The sequence below is a fragment of the Schistocerca cancellata genome, chromosome 6 (genome assembly GCF_023864275.1).
Source record: "Schistocerca cancellata isolate TAMUIC-IGC-003103 chromosome 6, iqSchCanc2.1, whole genome shotgun sequence".
Taxonomy (NCBI): Eukaryota; Metazoa; Arthropoda; class Insecta; order Orthoptera; family Acrididae; genus Schistocerca; species Schistocerca cancellata.
In genome coordinates this window covers 309,395,066-309,418,221 of record NC_064631.1, presented here as the reverse complement: position 1 = coordinate 309,418,221, position 23,156 = coordinate 309,395,066, and the positions used below count along the sequence as shown (strand labels likewise).

The window sequence follows — 23,156 nt, the reverse complement described above, 5'->3', positions numbered from 1 at the left end:
AATTGGTTCTTGTATTACTTTACATCTTTAATAGCTCTTGAAGCTGTCTCATCAATTAATTCTTTTATTTTACTTGTTTCATTTATTTAATTCAAACTGTTACATAGGAACACTTTTGAGTGTAGTCTTCATGTTTTTCCTGTTTGGCCCATTTATGCTTGTATGTTGCTCAACATTTTCCTTTTTAAAATGCAGTACCACAACACTATCACTGAAGGCACTTGTTGTTTCTTCCCTCACACTCCTCCATTTTCCTGCATTTATTCATTACTTTACCTTATTGATATTGCGTAAATTCTCCAAATATTCTGTAGTTACACTGATAATTCTTTCTTTTAATGTGTTTATGCCTCACATTCGGTGTTTTATACCTCCTGAAGTAGCGTTGAAAAGTACTAATTTTCTTTTCTTTTGTTGGTTTCACTTATTGGTTTCATTTGTTAATATAAACTGTTATCTAGGCTTGTTGTTGCAGTTTTTTGTTCAAGCACTTTCCTGTTTACTCCCTTGAATGTTCAGGTCAATGGTTTTGAATGAAGACTTTGATCATTTTAGGCAAATGGTACATGCTGTGTAAGTTATTGTAAGCTACTCTCAGATCAAAAATTGTAAAATCTAGAAACTCTATGTAACTACAGTTGACATTATAAAAATATATTTAAGATTGAAGTGAATTTCAGATATAACTCGTCTATTAATTTTCCGTGCTGCGGCTACAAGCTCTACTCTGTGGATGGCCATATGAAATTGTTCTTTTTCTATAATTTACTTTCTTAAAATTTAACTTGCTTCAAAATAAAGCACAAAAGTTTTACTTTGTAATGAAAATAACTTGAATGTTCAGGTCAATGGTTTTGAATGAAGACTTTGATCATTTTTGGCAAATGTTTAAAGCTACGATCTTACCAGTTATCATTATTTCTTTCTTGTATTTTGAAACCGATTACAATAAAATCTATGTCAAAATGAATAATTTAATTTCGGCCCTGCACCTTACACTCTCCGCCCGCACCCTACCATTACGGAACTCTTCCCTCTTGACCTGAAAAAAAAAGAAACCTGTACAATCATTTATCCATACAGCTTGATTACAGCGATGTTATCCTGCATGGCATTTCTCCGGAAAGCTTACGGCACCTACAACTCGTTACGAATGTCTCTGTTCGGTATATGTGTAGTGGTCGACTGGTCATATTTCTCCATCATATGCATAGCTGTTCTGGCTGTAGGCAGACAAGCGCAGAGGTTACCACATTTTCTCTTTTCTCTACAGTCTTATCAACAAACACTGTCCCTCATACCTCTCTTCGACTGCAATGTTCTTATCCGAGCACCATAGCAGAAGCCCCCGTTCCCATCATACCAAAATCCGTTCAGTCGCCCTCCTTAGTTCAGGTACCTACTCGAAATTCTCAGTAGCAGAATCCTGATATAGCCTCATGCATTATACTGGAGAACTGAATAACTTCTCTAGCTTCAGAAGACAGTTAATAAAATATCTTTGAAAGCAACAATAAGGATTACCATTGTCCCTGTACGTCGTTCTTTCCAAGCAGATCTTCCTCACTCCACACTGTTCTCATCCGGTACATTTAAAAATTTCCTTCCCCACTGCGCTGAAACCGCAGAGCAGGGAATCAGTGATCATAAGGCCGTTGCAGCATCCCTGAATATGGAAGTAAATAGGAATATAAAAAAGGGAGGAAGGTTTATCTGTTTATCAAGAGTAATAGGAGGCAGATTTCAGACTACCTAAAATATCAAAACGAAAATTTCTGTTTCGACACTGACACGTTAACTTTATTCACTGTATTGCCATTATAACGAACAACAGCAACTGTAATCCAACCATTGCCAGCTTGATGTGTATCTAATTGGGTAAGTGTAAAATTAATAATGCACCCACAAAACAAATAAAAAATACTGATCGTGGAGGTACGCTCCACTAACCGGAGGCCATAGAGTGAGAACAGTTTTTTGTCGCGCAGAGCATGACATCATCACTGTCTGACATCACCAACGCTGGAGGTCAGCGTTGCGTCACTCTTGGCGCTGTGCCGAAGCGCAATCGCGTACGCGGGCGGTCTAGAGATCCTACCGCCCGCGTACGGGATTCGCCTCAGCCAGTTGCTGCCCAGCGCTCGGTGAGTGCAGACGTGTGGAGTAACAGTCTAAGCCGGCTTCAGTCGGCGTGCAGCAGCGCGTGCAGCAGCATCGTACTCTTATCTGAGATGCCTCCATATAGAAGAAGATATAGACGTTCGCGTCTAACTGTTTATAAGGCCTTAGAAGATCTTGAGGTCGAAGTTGCTAACAATGGAGCACAAGTTCTTTTGCAAGGACCATCTGTGTTTTGTGGGTGCATTATTAATTTTACACTTACCCAATTAGATACACATCAAGCTGGCAATGGTTGGATTACAGTTGCTGTTGTTCGTTATAATGGCAATACAGTGAATAAAGTTACTGGTTTGGAAGCATTTAATGCAAGAGATGTTATAGCCTATCGCACTTTTCATGTTGGAGAAGTTTTTAATAGAGACTTGGGCGTGTCTTACTTCATATCTAACCAGGCATTTTCGTTCAGAACAAGAAATCATCGTAAAATAAGTGAACAAGAGAGTGTTTGTCTGTGGATGAAAGGTGCTGAAAGATGTGCTAAAGTACAAGTCACTGGAGATGTAACATGTAACATGTATCAACGTTAGCGTAAGGAGGGCTATGCGTGAAGCGTTCAGTGAATTTGAAAGTAAAATTCTATGTACCGACTTGACAGAAAATCCTAGGAAGTTCTGGTCTTACGTTAAATCAGTTAGTGGATCGAAACAGCATATCCAGACACTCTGGGATGATAATGGCATTGAAACAGAGGATGACACGCGTAAAGCTGAAATACTAAACATCTTTTCCCAAAGCTGTTTCACAGAGGAAGACCGCACTGCAGTTCCTTCTCTAAGTCCTCGCACAAACGAAAAATGGCTCACATCGAAATAAGTGTCCAAGGAACAGAAAAGCAACTGAAATCATTCAACAGAAGAAAGTCCACTGGACCTTATGGGATACCAATTCGATTCTATACAGAGTACGCGAAAGAACTAGCCCTCCTTCTGACAGCCGTGTACCGCAAGTCTCTAGAGGAACTGAAAAGTACACAGGTGGTCCCAGTTTTCAAGAAGGGTCGTCGAGCAGATGCGCAAAACTATAGGCCTATATCTCTGACATCGATCTGTTGCAGAATTTTAGATCATGTTTTTTGCTCACGTATCATGTCATTTCTGGAAACCCAGAATCTACTCTGCGGGAATCAACATCGACTCCCGAAACAGAGATCGTGAGAGACCCAACTCGCTTTATTTGTTCATGAGACCCAGAAAATATTAGGTACAGGCTCCCAGGTAGATGCCATTTTCCTTGACTTCCGGATGGAGTTCGATACAGTTCTGCACTGTCGACTGATAAATAAAGTAAGAGCCTACGGAATATCAGACAATCTGTGTGGCTGTATTGAAGATTTTTTAGCAAACAGAACACAGCATGTTGCTCTCAATGGAGAGACGTCTACAGACGTTAAAGAAACCTCTGGCGTTCCATAGGGGTTGAAGAGTTTTTAGCAATCAGAACACAGCACGTTGTTCTCAATGGAGAGACTTCTACAGACGTTAAAGTAACCTCTGGAGTGCCACAGGGGAGTGTTATGGGACCATTGCTTTTCACAATATATATAAAAGATCCAGTACACAGTGTCGGAAGTTCCATGCGGCTTTTCGCGAATGATGCGGTAGTACACAGAGAAGTTGCAGCATTAGAAAATTGCAGCGAAATGCAGGAAGTTCTGCAACGGATGGGCACTTGGTGGAGGGAGTGGCAACTGACCCCTAACATTGACATAAAAAAAATATTGCGAATACATAGAAAGAAGGATCCTTAATTGTATGATTATATGATAGCGGAACAAACACTGGTAGCAGTTCCTTCTGTAAAATAACTGGGAGTATGCGTACGAAACGATTTGAAGTGGAATGATCATATAAAATTAATTGCTGGTAACGTGGGTGCCAGGTCGAGATTCATTGGGAGTGTCCTTAGAAAATGTAAACCATCAACAAAGGAGGTTGCTTACAAAACACTCGTTCGACCTATACTTGACTATTACTCACGAGTTTGGTGTTCGTACCAGGTCGGGTTGACAGAGGAGATAGAGAAGATCCAAAGAAGAGCGGCGCGTTTCGTCACAGGGTTATTTGGTAAGCGTGATAGCGTTACGGAGATGTTTAGCCAACGCAAGTGGCAGACTCTGCAGGAGAGGCGCTCTGCATCGCGGTGTAACTTGCTGGCCAAGTTTCGAGAGGGTGCGTTTCTGGATGAGGTATCGCATATATTGCTTCCCCCTACTTACACCTCCCGCGGAGATCACGAATGTAAAATTAGATAGATTCGAGCGATCGCGGAGGCTTTCCGGCAGTCGTTCTTCCTGCGAACCTTACGCGCCTGGAACAGGAAAGTGAGGTAATGACAGTGGCACGTGAAGTGCCCTCCGCCACACACCGTTAGGTGGGTTGAGGAGTATAAACGTAGATGTAGATGTAGATGTAGTCACTTGAGCTCGTTTTATCAGAAACATCTGTCTTGCACACCTATAAATTCTTTTAATATCTGTCACTATCATTGTTGTTATAGTATTGTTATTACTTTGATTATTATTGTTTCTGTTGTCATAGTTAGTGGCAGCATTTTTTGTAGTACAAGTACTGCCATCATTAACTGTATTAATTCTTAGTCAGTCGTATTTATCACATCGCCATTTCAGAAACCAAAATCATTTGAACACTATCTATCATTAAACGTATTTCTTTGGAACCTATGATATAAGAAAATGAGCTGTATGTGTGAAAACCTGGCCTGATGTAAGAGAGAGCCTGATGACTCTAATCAGAGAAGGTGAAGTGAACAAAAAACCGTTTTTAACATAACTTCAGTGCTATATGTCTTTCATTGCTCCGCACTGACTTGATGGGTTTATCTATCTTAGATTCACTTAATGGGCACTCTGAATTGTTCAGCTATTTTCTCCTCCCTCGATAAATCTCCCTGCTAAGCATTCCTCTATTTTCGTTATACATTAGACTCCATTAACCAGTTTGTTAAAAAAAGTTACCAAATAAAGAAATAAGTGCGAGTTAATTTATCGTCCTTGGCTCTACATTCTTTGGGTCGGCATCATACCGGCTGCTACTGGCGTCAGCGAGATATATGGGCCTCGTGGTGCGCGTCACAGCACGATAGACTCCAGGCCTTAAGAGATGCAGCGACCATATCCGACTTGAAGCGTGTTACTATTTTAGACCAATTGACTACGTCAGAGTTGCTCGTTTAAATACACTCATGCTCTCGATAACACATGACACCCTTAAGGTCTTTAGTGGATGTCTTTCCTTTGAGATACTGATTTCCGACATGCCACCTGACGTAGCCGAGCGTTTCCGATGTAGGCAACTAGTGTGACGTCACAAGTTCGTTGCGGGATCCATATTTCCTGTGTTCCCCGTGTTGCTGCAGCGGTGGTTCACGGAGTGATTCGTGGCACAATGTGTCGCAGGCTCTCACAGGCAGCTGGCTGCCGGGCTGGCTACCTACAACAGTAGCGACAGCAAGGAACACCGGGCAGAGGGCGAAGCCAAACCGTCAGAGGAGTGTACTGGCAGGTCATAAGCAGCGATGACCAGGTAACTGGTCCAAGAATATGGCAGGGTGGTAGGGCAATGTCACCGCCCATCCCGGTATCTACGAGAGACAACAGGGGATGGCATAATCGAGCACACAAGGATCATTCGTCGACTAATTCCCGGGTCGTATCCAAACTCTTTTATCCATTCCCGAAGCATAGTGTATACCACTGCCAACTATACTCCAGTAAAACGTTGTCAGTGTCCTACCCACATTTCGTTGCTGTAGTATTTACCTGTTTCCTGTAACTTTCCCAAGCCAAGACCATCACGTTTTTTCAAGTGTTCGGGGCCAAATCACCATAAGCAAAATGTTCGTGATTCTGTAGTATTAGGTCGTAGTTATGACAATGCGAGCCCTCTGTCCTACTCTATTACGGCAGCTCGGGCTGATAGTAGTGTCACCCTGAAATTACAGGAAAAAGTAGCAGCTCCAACTGCCTACTTGCACCTATGAAGTAGATTTAGTGCTGTGGGAACTGACTACATAGATGAAAACCTAGATACAACCGGGAAGAAAGCCTTCAAAAACATTAATAGGATCACGTCCATTACTGCCAGTGGCCATTCAGTAACACAATAAAAGGTCTTCCCTCACTGTTTTTAGAGCCCGCACTCGTCATTACTGTATCAACTGACGGAGGAATTATAATTATGTCATCAAAATTCAAGTAACGGCTTCTTCTGAAGTGTATTCTGGGAAACATGAAGTTCAATTACAGTTTCTTAATAGTAAAAGAAACCCTTTTTACACATGTTGGTATACACTGACATTATACCAGATTTGGTTAATAAATTTTTACAGTGCTTGAGATATTCGATAAAGTTTATACTCTGACATCGAGTAAGTTCATTCTATACCCACCGTCTAGCATGGTGCAGGATTATCTAAGCCCAAACACGTGGAACACCATTGTTGGCTATGTTGGTTTTCGAGGCAGACCGCAGGTTAGCGCAGTGATGGCCACATTTTCCACCACGACTAACGTGTTTTACAATATTGCAGGATATTTATTAATTTCATAATAACTTCTTCAAACAGAAAGATATTTCTCAACGAACAGATTTCTAACGCTATTCCCAGGCGAACGCAAAAACACCGAAGAACCCCAATACTTACAACAGCTTTAATTTACTTTCCATGAATCAGAGTGGTTGGCAGTGTATCTAAAAACGGGTGGCTTGTGTTAGAAAACCTTATTTGCCTTTTCACACCCTCATAACGTGAATTTTATATGTAGTAGCTTGTAAAAGGAATGAATGAGTTAACACTGTAATTGTCTTCGTGCGATGTTTGTTCTGCGCTATTAAAGCACATAATTGCTCCTTTCTGCTATTGACTTAAATTTATAATTCTTGTTTTTTTTTTTTTTGGTACATTTCATGGCACTATACATATACTCCATACAACCAGTCGGCAACATACCAGTTCATACAATAATTAACAGATATAAATTTTTCGACGTAACTTAATGTAGTCTGCTTAGTTCTGTTGTTAGAGAGTAACTAAAATTCGTCTTACGCAAAGATATAGCTGCTTTGTTAAATTATCAAACCTGACTGGCGAAGTGCACGGTATTTGGGTTAAGATCTGTCATTGATTTTCAAATGAAGAAAAATGTTAATCTTCTTTATGTATTATAACAGACAAGAGGAACAGTCGCATGTGTAAGCCTTGTCTCGATATATTTGTGGACAGTAGAAACCAGTGGTTCTCAGGTCAAAGACTGCTTGGCAGAAGGGGCTGGCACTTGCTTATGACACTAAAATCATGGAAGAAGTTGCTGATGCATTCGGATGACTTAGTAACTTTGTTTTCTAAATTCTGAAGCTCGATTGTTGTATTGTGGCTTGATGGCTAAATCGATAAGTGACAGCCATCACATCCAAAGTATATTACTGTCACTTATCGCATCCTTTGCATCTGACGGTGTTTGTTAATGCAAAAAATGCCAGACTGCGCTATAGTTCGGCCTCCACGTTGAAATGTAAGTAAAAATCAGTTCAAACGTCAGGGAAAGGTAACGGCGTCCATCTCTAACGGGAATATGCCTAGTAAAGCAGTGTGCTGTTGAAACTATCCTTTGGACTAATAAAGCTTCACCTTTACTCGACTAACAGAGAAGAAGAAGAGCACACACGATGGGCCTAAGCAATAGTGACACCGGCGTATAGTCAGAAAGGCTTGAGATCCAGCAATACCAATGAAGGTGTGACGGCAAACGTGACGTAGTAGCATGCAATGAGAATTCCAGTACGCCCTGTTAAATGGATCTTTCACTGTGGCCCTGCAGTACCTTCTTTAACTAACGTAGCTCACCCACACTATATCTGTTACAGCATTTGCCTTCGTCCAGCGATTGTGGTACACGTGCAGCCTCACAATGAATGAAATGCAGTATCAAGCAATGGATCAAAAGAATCTCAATTTTTGTTATTATTATGTTCACTGTAATCATATCAGAAAGACTAATTACAAACCGAGATATTATATATAGAGCTAACGTTAGTAGATGAACTGAATGACTACAAGATAATTATTCTACGTTACATTGAGACCAAGAAGCAATAAAATAACGTTTTTTTCATAAAAAGCTTGTGAGGCTTCTGAGATTGTTTACGTTGATATTAGAATCACGTACAGTTCACATATCTTTGCAAGTAGAGTTTGTTTTGTGCAACATTAGACAATAGTATAAAAAATGAAACAGCCATTCGGCATCACACCTTCGATTCCAAAATTGTACTCAAAACAGTATCATTGATCGGGATGGATATCTGGGAAAATATAAGGTTTCTTCAATAATGAACGATGTCATATTATTGTCGCAACCGTTCTTCTATCCGTCATCGCTCATATTACTGCGCGGACCTAAGCTAACTCAGGACTGCATGAGATGTTTTGATTTCCATGAGTGTGGAATTAGTCTAAGCAGCAAGCAGAACTAAACTCTATTGCTGTTGATGTTGATCATATAACTGTGTATCCACCCAATACAGAAATAACTTGTTCACCAACCTATCTTGGCACAACATCTTTGCACTATATTGTATCAGCAGGTCAGTTTTAAAAGTGGAATCCTGTGGTATTGTTTAAGTTCTGTCGTATCTTACTTAAGTTGCCATTACTTTTAAGAGACCGATTTCCCCTGTCGTTATATGAATGTTATTTGCTCATTCAGCTGTTCCAAACACTCTTACATCTCTCACCGCAAACCTGCAGTTTCCATGGACTATCACAAATTGGATGCTGCAGTTAATGTTTCACGCTGGTTCCTCCGAGGTCTATATAAGCGTTTTCTTCGGCTGGAATAAGATATTGGTAACAATGTTTTCTCTAAACCTCCACATAATGTTATGTCGAAGTGGGACCCAAGATTTCAGAACTAAGATCTTCGTTGCAAAATTCAATGAATTTTAATGTACAGTCGTGCTCAAAAGTATCAGAACGACCTGAATTGCATTTCGCCTGATTCGCATGCAACCTGCAAAACGCAGCTGTCTACCAGGTCCTCTAATCGCACCTTGGTACAGTCGTTGACCATTGTAAATGGTTCCAACAAGTCACCACTAGAAAATTCTGCTCTGTATCGCAAGAACTGATATGTAAAGTAGTACCACGATACTACAAATATCAGGGTACACTTTATCACAGATGAGACTGTCCTTAAGGCTTGTAAGCTCACATTTATTGCAATAAATGACATACCTGAAATGTTACCACTCTCATTATTACGTCAGATAGGTAATGCACGTAGTAAGTTCGTCGTATTTATGATTTCCTCCTCAAACTAACATACCGTACTTGTTATTTAACATAAGATGACATTGAAACTTTAAGTTATTCATGAGCAGCTAGTTGAGAATATGTATGAACTTCAAATGTCACGACGAACCGTCTCGTTCTGCATATGGATTCAAACCCATGTCATGCAGACTAAGATTTCGTGATTGACGGAAACTAACAGTCATTCCTGACTATGCATACAGAGAGTGATATATCTCGATTATAGACAGTATCAGTTAGCAAATATCAACTTATTATATAACGTAAACATTTTTAATGGACGCGAATTCTTACCCAGCAACTATTGCCCCTGTTAACGAACTACGAGAGATGTTAAATATTGATTCTTCACAAGCAACTTACTTGAAATGCCGTGAGGTAAAGCTTTGTGTTCGACAGGGATTCGAACCCAGAACCTAATTGGATTGTTATCGAAGCACAGTCAACTGTGACATATAGGATTTTCTCGGCAGTAGCTAGATATTTTAACTGGAATGACGAGACGAAACATTATTTCTTTCCTTCTCAGGACCCCAACCCGGCACCTATCGCTGTTATATTCCAGTGAAAACGAACGTTAAACATCGGTTTTTTACACCAGCAGTGACCTATGAGCATGTTTGACCTAGAAATAATATGACGAAGAGTTCAGTGCTGACTGGGAATCGAACCCCACACATATCGTTGTTGACTACACACAAAGAGACGTCAGCTACCGAATTTTTCTCCACCAGCAGCTCGGAATAACATCCTTGAACTTACGGTGATCTCTCAAACAGTTCTGTGTCTCACTGGGTGTCTAAAACATCAGATATCGTTAGTGTTGACAACGAATGAAAATGCATTAAAGATCAAAATTATTATCCACCAGCAGATAGGTGCTCTCATGCTAGAACCTGACAATACATAATGAAAACTTTAGTGCCGGGCCAGGATTCGAACCGATTCACTCGCAATATGTGGACATGTTAAGGAATCTGCAGTTATGAACAAACAACAAATTGTAGTCGAGCTGTATTGTCGCAAGGGATCTAATTCCGCGTTAAGGGCGGTCTGAGTTGCATTCCAAGCTCTGAACCAACTTTATCGACTTACAGAAGCTCAAATAAAAGATGGAATAGGTGTCCTGTGCCCCTACATAGCATTTGTTTCGTCACTAGACATAAATAACTAGTATAAGAAAGGTTACTCGTGATAGAGTTCCCACATTTCGCCACTGCTGAGTGCGTAACGTCTACGTGGTAGAGAAGGAAAATCATGTTTATTGTGAATTTCAGACCACAATGTCATTTTACTTTCTTCACTGGGCGTAGCCAGAAGAGAATAGAATCTATCTTTCCCTATTAAAAGTCATCGGCAGAAGTTGGAATCGAACCCAGACCACCATCTTAGGAACCCATCATCAAGCCAACAGACCACCAAATGTTCTTCTTTCTCATCCCTTTTTCTGTCATAACACCTTTGCGGCACCTTCGATGAGAATTCCGACACACAGGCTCCTTGTGGTGGTTTGCAGCATGTTCAGTACATTCATTTACTTGGTTGACCGAATCGCCATGAACTAGCTGCGTCGGCGACACAGTGCATACATTCGATTCTATTTTGTAATCACCGAAATTAAATCACGTAACTGCCACCTACACAGAACTGCCAACAGTCTAGGATGCAGAAATTTAAGTAGGAAGAGTTCGTTTCGATTTGTTGAAAACGTCGTGCGGTGCAAAAGAAGAGCTGTAACTGTCTGTCTCTCAGAAGTCTAGACCCGGCCATATGCATTATCTCACAGCACTGCGGAATGAAGAACTTCTGGAGGAACTGTTCTTGACTTCCGGAGACGCTGTAGCTACATGACAGCTACTGGTATAACAGTAAGCGTTACGCACTGTAGATAAGAAGTCGCGAGTTCTATTACATTCCTGCTACCTTTTTAAAACGCAATACTGCTGTCTTCTGAAGTTATCAATTTAACTGAACTTTGAACATAATTCCCTTCACTTCTCAACCCAAAACACCGCATGTGGAAAAAGGGCTAACTTCTGCAACATTTTGTTGTTTTCAGGATTAATAGGCGGCCAGGCAGCAGATGCATCTCGAAGCCTTTGTATTATGTATGGGGCGAGCGCATAGTGCCAAAATAGTCAGAAAAATATTTTCTACATTCGCTGTCGTCTGGTAGTGGCATTTTATTCTTCTTCAAAACTTATTTGTCTGCTTTAACTCAGAACAAGTTTTCTACATGCATGTAATCAATAAACTGCATGTGCATTGTCAGACTGTTATAGATAACATCAGAGAATTCACATATATCGTTGATAATTAATTTCTCTCTCATGTTTAGTATTGTTTTAACAACACTAGAAGAAGCCTTACTACGAAAATTGTGCACTTTATTATAAAAAATGAAATCAAACTTCCTACGATAGCCTTACGACGAAAGTATTTATTAATAAAACTGTGTATCTGTACACAAGCGTGCTTCTGGCGGCACGAATTGGTAAAATAATACTCACTTAGATTTCGATTGCTTCTGTGTTTAATTGCTATGCTGTTTCATACTCAACAGGTATGCAAATGCGTCATTTCATAAATAAAGTTATGTATTCCTAGAAATCCAAAATTTGCCTGTCAACAGCAGAAAGAAGCGTTACCTGTTGTGCAGCATTGTACGTTTTTCACCATTGCACTATGAGCTGAATGTATTTTCTTCCAATTTCTTTGTCGGTGTTTGATATGACTTCATATAGCTCTTTCACGGAAGGGATAAATAAGTCGCATCCAGTGAGACTGGAACCGCGAAACATAAGAGATGCGATTTTACAGGTCAGCACATCCCCATAGACCTAGCGAATAGGTATATGTTGTGCCTTCCTATTACAAGGTCAATGGTGACTAGAACTCGTAAACCGCTGTGTAAAGGACGATATTAGTTGCGATTTCCACGTGCAACGGCTTTCCTGGGCGGAAAACCGTAAATTTACAATCTTTTGATGCACCTCAAGCGATAATAACTCAGATTATTCAATGGAAATGACAGGAAAAGTCAAGTGAACTTTAAGGCTTAATTCCGTACACACCAGGAAGTAACTCGTCGACCACTGGGTTGCCAAACATACCTTGCCTTGTTGCCAAATCTCAGTTACAGTACCACCAGGAAGAAAAAGAACTGATGTGATCCTACAGCGGGCTGGGAAGTGACCATAGCTGGCGTCTCAAAGACGCGGCCGCGACTGCTACGGCCTGAAATACGTAATTCGTTTGATTCGAATATCTGTAACTAGGTTTAGGGACTGGAGCGTAGTTGCTAATAATACTCAGAACTGACTGCAAACTAAGCATCATAAATCAGTAATCTCATAGTCGTCTTTATATGTCATTCGTAACTGTAACCGAACGAGGTGGCGCAGTCGTTAGCACACTGGACTCGCATTCGGGAGGACGACGGTTCAATCCCGTCTGCGGCCATCCTGATTTAGGTTTTCCGTCATTTCCCTAAATCGTTTCAGGCAAATGCCGGGATGTTCCTTTGAAAGGGCACGGCCGATTTCCTTCCCAATCCTTCCCTCACCCGAGCTTGCGCTCCGTCTCTAATGACCTCGTTGTCGACGGGACGTTAAACACTAACCACCACCATCGTAACTGTACTCAAAGCTAAGAAACTCATTCACGGACCTTTTCGTGCTTTCGAGCACACCAAACAAATAAATAAAAAAGAAAGAGTGTGTGTGTGTGTGTGCGTGTGTGTGTGTGTGTGTGTGTGTGTGTGTGTGTGTGTGTGTATGTGTGCGTGTGTGTGTGTGTGTGTGAGTGAGAGAGAGAGAGAGGTGGGGGAGAGAGAGAGAGAGTGAGAAAGAGAGAAGAGAGATAGAGAGAGATAAAAATAAAAAAGAGTGAGAGAGAGGGCAAAAATTGTTGTAAAGAAATTGAATACCGGTATGTAAGGAAATCTTTCATTAAAATGACGCATTCCTCATCATTACGAAATGTGGTATTCATGATCTATGTAACAGTTATTAATCTAATCTACTCTAATGTAATCATAATGCTGACTAGCTGTGAAGAGTCATGAACTACCGAAATTTTCGCCAATGTCAGTAACCAAATCTAAACTTGAAAATAAAAGTCGACAGTTTTTGTAATAAACCGGGACCCTTATCAAGACCCTTTCATCACTGTTAACTAACCACGAAAGATGTCTGATATACCTCCATTCAGCAGTATCAAAGTGTGTATGCATTCAAAGATGAAGTGCATGATATGAAGTTCTTTGACGGAGATAGGAACCCAACAAGTAATCGGATTATTAACGAAGTAAAATCAAATGTACGTATCGGTTTTTCTTACCAGCTGCTAGGTGTTTGAATCTAAAATAAGGATAAAAAATTTTGTGCCTGAGCGACTACGAACCGTACTCCTATCGTTCTTCTTTATCGTCCACGAATATAGCTTAAGTATCAGTTGCCTACTCACCAACAGAAAGATGTATGCGTGTTTGACCACAAACTGTTGAGACGCCAGCTATGGCCACTTCCCAGCCTGCTATAGGATCACATCAGTTCGTCTTCTTCCTGCAGTTACTGTAACTGAGATTTGGCAACAAGGCAAGGTATATTTGGAAATCCTGTGATCGACGACTTACGTCCTGGTGTGCACGGAATTAAGTCTCAAACTTCACTTGATGTTATCTATAACAGTCAGACAATGCACATGCAGTTTATTGATTACATGCATGTAGAAAACGTGTTCTGAGTTAAAGCAGTGAAACAAGTTTTGAACAAGAAGAAAATGCCACTACCAGACGACAGCGAATGTAGAAAATACTTTTCTTACTATTTTGGCACTATGCGCTCGCCCCATACATAATACAAAAGCTTCGAGTGGCATCTGCTATCTGGCCGTCTATTAAACCTGAAAAGAACAAAATAATGCAGAAGTTAGGCTTTGTCCACATGCGGCTGTTTTGGGTTGAGAAGTGAAGGGAATTATGTTCAAAGTTCAGTGAAATTGATAACTTCAGAAGGCAGCAGTATTGCGTTTTAAAAATGTGGCAGGATTGTAATAGAACTCGCGACGTCTTATCTACAGTGCGCGACGCTTACTGTTACACTAGTATCTCTATGTAGCCACAGTGTCTCCAAAAGTCAACAACAGTTCCTCCAGAGCTTCTTCATACCACAGTGCTGTGAGATAATGCATATGGCCTGATCTAGACTTCTGAGAGACAGACAGTTGCAGCTTTTCTTTTGCACTGCACGACGTTTTCAACAAATGGGAAGGAACTCTTCCTACTTAAATTTCTGCATCCTACACGTTTGGCAGTTCTTTGTAGTTGACAGTTACGAGATTTTATTTCGGTGATTACAAAATAGAGTCGAATGTATGCACTGGGTCGTCGAGGCAGCTATTTCATGGTGATTCAGTCAACCAAGTAAATGAATGTACTGAACATGCTGCAAACCACCACAAGGAGCCTGTGTGTCAGAATTCTCATCGAGTGTGCCGCAACGGTGTTATGACAGAAAAGGAATCTAAATGAACAACATTTGGTGATCTGTTGGGTTGATGATTGGTTCCTATGTTGGTGGTCTGGGTTCGATTCCAGCTTCTGCGGATGGTTTTTAATACGGAAAGGTAGATTCCATTCTCCTCTGGCTACGCCCAGTGAAGAAAGTATAATGGAATTGTGTTCTGAAATTCACATTAAACATGATACTCGTTCTCTTCCAAATAGACGTTACGCTGAACCACAATAAAGGCATGGGTCGCGAAATGTGGGAATCCTGTCACCAGTAAACTTTCTTATACTAGTTATTTATTTCTAGTGGCGCAACAAACGCTATGTAGGGTCACAGGACACCTATTCCATCTTTTATTTGAGCTTCGGTAAGTCGATAAAATTGTTTCTGAGCTTGGAATGCAACTCAGACCGCCCTTAACGCGGAGTTTGATCCCTTCGCGACAATACAGCTCGACTACTATTTGTTATTTGTTCATAACTGCAGATTCCTCAACATGTCCACATATTGCGAATCCTGGCCAGGCGCTAAAGTTTTCATTATGTATTATCAGGCTCTAGCATGTAAGCACCTATCTGCTGGTGGATAATAATTTTGATCTTTAATGCATTTTCATTCGTTGTCAACACTGACGATATCTGACGTTTTTGACTCCCAGTGAGACACAGAACTGTTTGAGAGATCACCGTAAGTTCAAGGATGTTATTCCGAGCTGCTGGTGGAGAAAAATTCGGTAGCTGACGTCTGTTTGTGTGTAGTAAACAACGATATGTGTGGGGTTCGATTCCCAGTCAGCACTGAACTCTTCGTCATATTATTTCTAGTTCAAACATGCTCACATGTCGCTGCTGGTGTAACAAACCCATATTTAACGTTAGTTTCCTCTAGAATATAACAGCGATAGGTGCCGAGTTGGGGTCCTGGGAAGAAAAAAAATTATGTTTCGTCTTGTCATTTCAGTTAAAACATTTAGCTACTGCCGAGAAAATCCTATATGTCACAGTTGACTGTGCTTCGATAACAATCCGATTAGGTTCTGGGTTCGAATCCCTGTCCAACACAAAGCTTTACCTCACGGAATTTGTAGTAAGTTGCTTGTGAAGAAGCAATATTTAACATATCTCGTAGTTCGTTAACAGGGGCAATAGTTGCTGGGTAGGAATTCGCGTCCATTATAAATGTTTACGTTATGTAATTTAAAGTTGATATTCGATAACTGATACTGTCTAAAATCGAGATATATCACTCTCTGTATGCCTAGTCAGGAATGACTGTTAGTTTCCGTCAGCCACGAAATCTTAGTCTGCATGACCTGGGTTTGAATCCATTTGAAGAATGAGTCAGTTCGTCGTGGCATTTGAACTTCTTACATATTCTCAACGAGCTGCTCGTGAACAACTTAAATTTTTTATGTCATTTTGTGTTAAATAACAAGTACGGTATGTTAGATTGAGGAGGAAATCATGAATACAACGAACTTACTACGTGCATTACCTATCTGACGTAATAATGAGATTGGTAACATTTCAGGTATGTCATTTATTGCAATAAATCTGAGATTACAAGCCTTAAGGACAGTCTTATCTGTGATAAGGTGTTCCCTGATATTTGTAGTATCGTGGTATTACTTTACATATTGAGTTCCTTCGATACAGAGCAGACTTGTTGGAACCATTTACAACAGTCAAACGACTGTACCAAGAAGCGATTAGAGGACCTGCTAGACAGCTGCGTTATGTGGGTAGCATGCGTATCAGGCGAAATACAAATCAGGTCGTTCGGATACTTTTGAGTATGACTGTACATACTAAACTATAGTTGTAGACTGTTCACAGATCATGAGGTTTAATTTTAAAAATCGGTCCCTTATAAGTTCTACTCCTGTCACATGTTCTACATCTACATCTACATCACATCTACATTTATACTCGGCAAGCCACCCAACTGTGTGTGGCGGAGGGCACTTTACGTGACACTGTCATTACCTCCATTTCCTGTTCCTGTCGAGTATGGTTCGCGGGAACATTGCCGGAAAGCCTGCGTGCGCGCTCGAACCTCTCTAACTCTACATTCGTGATCTGCTCGGGAGGTATAAGCAGGGGGAAGCAATGTATTCGATACATCATCCAGACACGCAACCTCTCGAAACCTGGACAGCAAGGTACACCGCGATGCAGAGCGCCTCTCTTGCTGAATCTGCCACTTGAGTGTGCTAAACATCTCCGTAACGCTATCACATTTACCAAATAACCCTGTGACGAAACGCGCCGCTCTCCTTTGTATCGTCTCTATCTCCTCTGTCAACCCGACCTGGTACGGATCCCACACTGATGAGCAATTTTCTAAGGATTCTCCCAATGAATCTCAACCTGGGACCCGCCTTTAACAACAATTAATTTTATATGATCATTCCACTTCAAATCGTTCCGCACACATACTCCCAGATATTTTACAGAAGTAACTGCTACCAGTGCTTGTTCCGCTATAATATAATCATACAATGAAGGATCCTTCTTTCTATCTACTGGCAATACATTACATTTATTACATTTGTGTATGTTAAGAGTCAGTTGCCACTCCCTGCACCAAGTGCCTAAACGTGGCAGATCTTCCTGCATTTCGCTGCTATTTTCTGGTGCTGCTACTTCTCTGTATACTACAGCATTGCCATTAGTTTGAAGAGACTGATTTCCCCTGTCATTATATGAACGTTGTTTGCACATTGAGCTGTTCCAAACCTTCTTACATCTCTCACCGCAAATCTGAAGTTTCTATGGACCATCACAAAATTAATACTGAAGTTAATATTTTACGCTGGTTCCTCCCAAGTCTGTATAAGCGTTTTCTTCTGCTGGAATAAGATATTGGCAACAATGTTTTCTTTAAACCTCCACATAATGTTATCTCGATGTGGGTTCCAAGATTTCAGAACTAAGATCCTCGTTGCAAAGTTCACATCTAATCTGCGTAGAATCCCATTTGTCGCTATAAGATATTTCTTTAGATGTCTCCATAAACGGTTAAATTTACTTACTATTTCTTCACCAGTTCCTTCTTCTTCGTTTCGCTGAATACGACGACTTACAGGTCCCTCCTTTTAATCTCTGTTAGTGCTTCCATTTCATCGTAAACTTTAGATATTCTATGTAGTTATAGCAACAGTTCGCTTCTGCAGTTGTCGCTTGCTTTTACATCCGCTCGAAATACGAGGCTTATGCTGACAGATTCCTGGAGCTTGAAACCTTTGGGCTTTTTTCCCGATGCCGTGGACTACAAAGCAGCATGCAGAAAATAGCGTTCTCTGTCAATTAAACGACCGTAGTCTACACTCCTCAGGCCACTGTAGGGAGTGCATCGTCCCACTTTGCCTCCATGGTTGTAGTCTTCACCGGACACTCACAGGTTACTAAGGTTATGGCGCACCACCAAGCTAACTCAGAATCACGTGAGATGTTTTGCTTGTCAGTAACTATACTCTACTGCTCGGAGTAGCTAAATAAATGTTAACAGGAATATAGAATGAAATATAACTTGTAACAGTCTTTCCGGCTGAACACCTGGAATTGTACCTCAGTCATTTACGCTGTGAGAATCTTAGCTATCACTGTCATGAGGGAAAAGATAGCAGCGTGCTTCAGATGGTCGTCGAGTGAATACGAAGCACATAGTAGCGATATATTACAAACCAGTATGCTCTACATATGTAGAATAAGTGGCAGCTGTTTCTTTGTGATGTCATACGCATAGAACATCTGCGCAACACAGACGGAATTTGTTACTACGTTAATCAGTTGTTCATCTGCATCTCCATCGATATACGTACTTTGCAATCCACCATTCAGTACGTGGCGGAGGGTAGTTCTAATTTCTAGCGGACTGACGACCTCAGATGTTATAGTGCTCAGAGCCATTTTAACTTTTCTCTGTATGCACCTTGTTTACACGTTGTGACTTCGTTTACACGTTACTGGATGGGATGGATGAAATGTGTATTGTGCCGTATCCGACATCCACTCCCTAGTATCTGGTAGCTGTGGTGAGAGGGAGGACACACGGTGACAACACTGAAATGAAATAAATATTTCGAGTCATGAAAATAGTGTTCTGTAATACGGGATAAATGACACGAAAGAGAAATAGCAGAATTCTAGAAAATGTTGTAAAGGTGTACGAAGATCAATAAGGTATAGAAATAAATGTCACCACATGAGTTAGGAAGGAAAACTACAAAGGCAGAGACTGATAATCGCTAAACAGAAAGAAGGAAGACCCTGTGCGCAGAAGCTCGAAATACGAAGTCTGTGCACGTTGCTCTGTGATTTACAACCGGCGAAGAGAAACTTCCCACTGAGAAATCTGTCAATACAACAAACGTGGACTGTGCATCTCCAGACTGGAGAAGTTTCCAGGCTAGTCTGTTTATCTGCGACACTCTCCCGCAGTAACTTTCTCACGATCGACAGATGGTGACCAGCATTCCAGATGAGCGCTATGTCACGGCGGAAGACGCGGAGTGCAAACTGTCGATATGTCGATACAGGACACGGTTGCCAGCCACGAGACAAATTCGCATGTCACTGTCACGCGCAGGATGGTACGCACACTGAGATACTTATCTAGGAACGGATATAAAGAGGAAAAGCAGTTTTTCCCGTCAACTAATGGTTTCCCCATGTAATCGCCTCCCTTCCTACACGACATATAGAGAACATGATGATCATTCACAGATGTAACTCCGCTGTCAATCGATACTCTGCCAGTCACGTGTATTCCAAAATATTTTACTTTTATCCACTCCGACTGCAGGACGATACAAAAAAAAACAAAAAAAAATGTTCAAATGTGTGTGAAATCTTATAGGACTTAACTGCTAAGGTCATCAGTCCCTAAGCTTACACACTACTTAACCTAAACTATCCTAAGGACAAACACACAAACCCATGCCCGAGGGAGGACTCGAATCTCCGTCGGGACCAGCCGCACAGTCCGTGACTGCAGCGCCTAAGACCGCTCGGCTAATCCCGCTCGGCAGTACGATATAAAACATATGAGGGTTTTACTATATTTACATGGACTCTTCCGTAGTTAGGGAGACCACAGCATGGATTATATACTGTTACTGTGAAGAAATTTCCAAAGAATCTTCAAAATAATTTTAAAATCCCTTACAAAATTTAGAAAATTAATGAAAATTCTTCAAGACTGCATTAGCTACAGACAGATGCCTTTATTAGGCAACGGTACCGGTTTCACACCGTTATAGGTGAGTCTTGGGGTGATAATCTGTATCGAATACAGAAAATGTTTTTATGAAGTCCTGTTAAGGCATACTATACGACAGCGAGAAAAAGAAACATGTTTTTATTCATTGCTTTTCACTTCATAAGGTTAGAGAAAATGTGCGATGTTCCAGTGCTAAAATTGTAAACCAGTTAACTATGTAACCTTTTAAAAGGTTGATCCTCAAATGGCTAAACTTGGAATTTATACACCTTAAGGTGAACGTAGAAAGCGTCAAAACTCGTGCTCCAGTAAAGCACCTACTGCTCAAGCCTATCATATACGAGCAATTGTTTACCTATCCAATAGAGAAATAGTTTTTTCTCCAACCTGCTTTGCTACATCATCTTGGTATTATATTGTCTCAGCAGGTCTATTTTAAATACAGGAACTTCTAATAATGTGGTTTCTTAATGGATAATTCATTTCTTTGAGGACATAAATAATTTTGTCTAGCACTACATGTTGGTTACGTGCACAGTCAGATTGTCTTAACAAATGGTTAAAATGGCTCTGAGAACTATGGGACTTAACTTCTGATGACATCAGTCTCATGGAACTTAGAACTACTTAAACCAAACTAACCTAAGGACATCACACACATCCATGCCCGAGGCAGGATTCGAACCTGCGACCGTAGCGGTCACGCGGTTTCAGACTGAAGCACCTTGAACCGCACGGCCACACCGGCCGGCCTGTCTTAACACTCCAACATCTGTCACTGTCATTCTTCTGCTTCTGTCATTGAGTCATTGATGAATTTATGTTTCGCGCTGGGTCCCCCAAAGCGTACAAGAGCATTTCCTCCTGTTGTCATTGGGTATTTCCTACTGCACATTTATATTTCCTAATTATATGTTTTAGTTTGTGGCAGTCCTTATTTACTACTTTCTTTCCACAATTTACGACTATATCCTCGTCCTCGCAGCTGATTCTACTGTTTAAATCTCCAAATAATTTTGTCTCGATATGGTTCGGTATTTTTCCAAGATTTCCAAATCAACCATGTTTTTACCAAGTACATTGTCATGTAATGGATATATCCCTACTATCATAGTAGGTTGTCCATAGATCATGAGGTTCAGCTTTAAAAATCTGTCACTTATATCTTCTACCATGCCACATAATTGGTCGACTTCGATTTAATCAGCATCAAATCCCACTTCTTCTCTGAAATATTTTTTTAGACCACTCCAAAAATGGGACCGTTTATCTACTATTTTTTCTCCAGTTCCTTTTTTCATTTTTTTCGCTGAGTATAATGACACAGAGATACATCCCTGGAATCTCACTTAGTGATAGCTTTTGCTTTGTTCGTACACCTTGGATGGTCCATGTAGCTATAGCAAAGGTCCGTATTCGTAGCAGTTGTCGCTACCTGTGCGCGGAGTGTTAGGTATGTAATTTGCTATCGAGTGTTCCTTCCCTCAACGTCTGACAAACCAATGTCGTGGACTGCAAGGCAACAGGCACATAACTATTCTCTGTTAATCATGCCCCAGCAGCCTCCCATCCTCAAGCCAACAGGGAAACAAGAATTCTTTGTTAGTCAAACCCCAGATGTCACCGCTCCCCAAAATATTGTCGGGAACGACTGGTTCCACGTTGCTCCAGCAGTCGTTGTGATCTTCACCACAACTCTGGAAAGGAAGCCTCACATTGTACCATCACCCAAGTGACATGAACCAAGGTCTTTTGAAAAGGTGTTACCCTCCTCTCTTCTTCTTTTTCAATTGGCCATGGTAGACGGTGCTTTCCAATGATTTGATACGACCTGCTACTTTAGCAGTGTCTTAAGTAGCACTGAGCCAACCATCCTTGAAAATTCCCTGTATGTGCGGCGGTTTACCGGTGGTGTCTCTGACTAGTAATCAAAACGTCTTCTAAGCCGGATCCGGCCAGTGACACTGCTTAAATTGTGAATATAAATCGTCAGCAAAGGCGGCCAAAGAAAAAAAACAATGAAAAGATCGTATGGCATTGCTGGTCGGGAGGCTCCATAGGGAGAAGTTTGGGCACCGAGTGCGAATCTCATTTCCGTCGACGCCACATTGGGTGACTCGCGTGCCGGTGATGAGGATGAAATGATGATGAGGACAACACAACACCCAGCCCACGAGCAGAGGAAATCTCCAGCCCGGCTTGGAATCGAACCCGGACCCGCTGCATGGGAGGCAAGCACGTTACCAGTTTTTTTTATATATTTTTATTGTTTTCGATCCCGGCGGTACTGAAATTCTGGGCTAACCCCCGACAGAAATGGAGCAAGCCGCTAGCACTCCGTGATGAGCCAAAACTGAGTTTAATATTCTGGTCCTGCGATGCAGGACGTATCAGATATTAAGTTCATAAAAACAGATGGTACACTTTGATCTTAGCCAAAAGGCCGAGAAGCGATGTCAGCTAAGCAGGCGGACGACGGCCAAAGGCTTCCGGCCTGAAACGTCACCATCGCTCTGTCAACGGTCATGTCAAAGAAGGTGGAGGAGCGGGTAGAGGTTCACGGCACTCTGTTATCCTTGGGGTGGGAAACTGACACTAAAGGCAGAAGAATCAGCGATGTTTAACGGCATGAGGATGTAGAAGGCACGGGAAACCTCTACATAAAGACATGTAACCTGTATCCACGCGACATGTGGCCTGTAATTTAAGAAACCATTATAACAACCTTTTAGTTGGCAAACTGTTAGGGACTAATCCCTGATTAGGATCTCCTTGATGGGACTGCGAACTGGAAGCCGATCGTGAAAAAGAGATTGAATTGTGTACGAAAAAGACAGCGTTCTACAAGTCGGGACATGGAATTCGAACGAGGTGAGGAACATAGAAAATCTGAAAACGGAGATGCTAAAG

General features: G+C 41.2%; 1 non-coding gene across 1 annotated transcript; it reads right to left on the bottom strand.

Annotated features, from left to right (window-relative positions):
• Positions 1–22,507: 22,507 nt before the first annotated feature.
• Positions 22,508–22,701, bottom strand: LOC126090304 (U2 spliceosomal RNA). The gene has a single exon (XR_007521158.1). It is a non-coding gene; the product is annotated as a U2 spliceosomal RNA (small nuclear RNA).
• Between the last annotated feature and the right edge of the window lie 455 nt (positions 22,702–23,156).